The sequence below is a fragment of the Leptonotus elevatus genome, chromosome 21 (assembly GCF_054856555.1).
Source record: "Leptonotus elevatus isolate MCC_2025b chromosome 21, RoL_Lele_1.0, whole genome shotgun sequence".
NCBI classification, from domain to species: domain Eukaryota; kingdom Metazoa; phylum Chordata; class Actinopteri; order Syngnathiformes; family Syngnathidae; genus Leptonotus; species Leptonotus elevatus.
In genome coordinates, this window is record NC_141259.1 from 2278815 (window position 1) to 2282511 (window position 3697).

Consider the following 3697-nt stretch of genomic DNA (forward strand, 5'->3'; position numbering starts at 1 on the left):
CAGTACATCTGCTACATGGTTGACAAAAGTTTAATTGGACACAGGAAATATGTAATAATATGTTTAAATCAAAATGTCCTTTTTATTCAAAACAACAACCATCCAAACGGAAATAAAATGGCATTTCAATTGTGACATACATTGAAATGAATAATTGGATAAAACAAACAATGACCCCTGCCCATAAATAAAAATGAACATTTGAACAAATAATTTCAGAAGAGTGGGATACGACAGACACCATGAACATTAATAATATTATTACATGTGAATTCAGCGGAAAATGCAATAAATTAACTAATACAAACCTCATAAACATTTGTTTTACTATCAGAATGCATAAAAATGTAATGTTATTTGAAATAATTGGCTTTTTAAATCATTATTTGGCTAATATGCACACATACAATTAAAGTTTAAACATTTCTAAAAATTTGCAAACTTACTCAAAACATTATAATCCTCGTGAAAACTAACTTTTGGAAGATTGTACAATGTACATTGGTTTGGAGAGGACATGCTTTAAACTTAATCAGAGCTCTTTTAAGAGTGTTTAACGTTTTAATAAACCAAAATCAAAATTGATTTTTGATTAAATATTTCAGTTGTAGTAGGAGAAAATGTCTTCATGATTCTACAGTATATACATACATAAAAATACATAAAATACATACATAAAAATAGTGCTTGACGTACTATTTTTGTAAACAGATTTGGGCCTTCTTTGTGTCATCTTTGAAACTGTTTTGTTCACAAAACCTCAACAAGAATTTGACAAAAATGAACATAACAAACTTAAAGCAGATTGTCAGTCCACATGCATTCTCTTTCAATTCAACCTGCTTGTGGCCCATAGAGACTGTTTTCAACCTCCTTTTTAGCACATATGTTTAATTTGATACAGCATCTTTGGCATGTTACTTTGCCTTCACAGCCCCGCCTGGAGACTGCTACACGCACACTAGATAGGATTACACGCAGATTTGGTTATGGAAGGGTTAACCCAGACCCCCCTACTCTGTTAAACAAATAGGACATCATTTGAAGACACAGGAACTAACTGGACTCTTATTAAGATACTTTTTTTCTTGCTTGTCTATAGTTGGGGGGGGGGGGGGTGTATGTCCTGCTTTCCTGTAGAAGAGGCACGTTGCCGCGCCGTCTGGTTCTGTGAGCGTGATGCAGCATGTGGCCTAATGACGAAAAGTTCCTCTATAAAAAGTATACAACACAGCTCCCTGCAAATTGAGTTTCCTCTTTGTGCCAATTGAGGGTAGTTTATGTAGGCTGCAGGGAGTTTCTATACTCCCCTTCCAAAAAAACTAGATTCCTGGGTCAACCCCCTCCAACCTCAACTCTCTTTCTCCTAATTATTTTTCTTCTCCCCCAGCAGATTGAGAAGAGAAGAATCAGACACCAAAAAGTATGGCACTTGAGCAGCATCCGGAAAGAATAATAACATATTTTTATAAACAAATAAATAAATACATATTGAATCACAATATACAGTTAAATTATGATTTAAAAAATTAAAATTAAAAAATAAAATATTAATTCTATATAAATACCACCACCAAATTGAAAATACTGTGTTTTTTTTAGAGCCCCTGTCAGTCATGGGTCTTTCCAATTGTCAGCACTTTTTTCACCCTTGCATTGCTCTTGATGTGGAAATTTCTGAAAAGGAAAGGTCAAGAACACAACACATCAGTTGTGTGTTTTTAGGGCTGTTTTATTAATTAATCACATGATTTTAATAAATAACTTGTGATTAATCACAAATTAATCACACATTTTATGTGTTCGAAATGTACAGTAAAATTGTTTTTTAAAATGTTTCCATACTCTTGTTAATTAACATAAAAGAGGGAAAATATGTTAACGTAATACGACTATGGTTGTATATTTTAATTCCTTGATACAGTCATTTTATAGTAATTTATGAAGTTATTGTAAGTTAAAAAGATGTACTGTACTGTAAAAAGGAGTGTGGAACATTGATTTGTGTTGAGATCATTTTTCTGCCACTAGATGGCATTAGCGTTTCATGTTGGGCATTTGTGACATTAACAGTATTTTTTCTTTTCATGTTAAGAACTGCTTAATTTTGAAAATTAAGCAGCTTGTTGACATTTTTTAAATTTCAAATTTAATCGGCACCTGCATATGGAGATGCTGAATAAAATATGCCACATTGCTAAAGGTCAAGTGCCTTGGAGTTGCTCCAAGTGACAAGACGAGCATACTGTACACTCGCCTTTTGCCTCTCAAAAGTTGTGCCCGTGCAGTCCCCCTTTGATAGCTGTAGCAACCTAGCTCAGTGCTAACTGCTAACTAGCATTAACAATGTTTCTGTTCGGTTCTCCTCTCGAAGAAGGGAAGCAGAAGCTTCACAGTCAAATGGCTAATCTACTCTTGCATTCTGCTCTCAAAAAATGTGTACAATAGCTGCAGTGCAGTGCAGAGAATTTGTACAGGAAATTTATATGTGGACATGTCTGCAGTGTTGCCACTGGAATTCCCCCAGTACAAGGGCCGTGCATTCATCGCTGTAAAAAAAAAACCAAAAAAAACAATTAGGTTAAAGGACCTTTTAATTGAATGCACAATTAACACACTACTTTTGACACCCCTAATTTCTTTAACCACTGGTACAGTTTTGGGAGAAGATAAATACTGTAAAAATGATATTATGTTTACAAAACGCTCTATTAGTAAATTCCTTTGCTATAGCCAATGTATAAAAGCTCATTATTTGAGAGCATACATGCATATAACGTGCTTTCAAATAAGAGTGTGCCAAGAGGTGCTTGTCTTTGCCGTCTTTTGTCCTTGGCTATCTGTATTGCCAAAAGAGAATGTTGGCGGCGTCCCATGGCCTCGATGCCCACGACTCAGCCACCAATTGTTTCCCATGTTGGGGGCATGAAAGCTGTGCTCGTTCTACACTAATCAAAACCCTCAAAAAGGTCTCCATATAAATCTTTAGACTTCTTCCTTCGCCTCAGTTCCCCCCATCCTGCCATCCTCACAATTATGCACACACATTGCCATAAATCTAATGCGCTTTCATGAGCTGTGCGAGTACATAAAACGTGTTTGCAGGATTTGCATACAAACATACTTATTCTAAATCCCCCTCAGAAGTTGTAAATGATTGTCTTTTCCTGAAATACATCTCAGCAAATTGTATTTGGGCATGTTTATGAATCCTATTATGGCACGGGTTTTATCATATTTTGCGGACAGTGATGGCTTCTCAGTGTAGCTGTTAAGAAGAGGGAGCGAGGGGCCTTGGGCGATGTACATTGTCATTTGTTTTAGATGGGCGCTGGATTCCCCTTCATTGCTCCATGACAGGTTCACAGTACCAAGATGGATCTCTTAAGTCCCTGCATTAGGCTTAATTCAGTAATGACTGTCTAGTGAGTCAAAGCGGCTGCCGCCACTCTTGCTGTGAATACATTATTTGATCTGCACAGTATATGTATAAGAGCAACAAGAGTACAAGACACACCTCTTAATCAAAAACTGGTTTAGTAAAATCAATAACTATGGGAGGAGAGTAAAAAATCTGATAAGTACAAAACAGAGACCCACTCAGTATTTTATTTTCCTCCATTTTTACTTCACACAGGTGTATTGCCCCAATAATTACTATTAATACTATTGGTTAGGGCCTTTTCAGTTTCATATT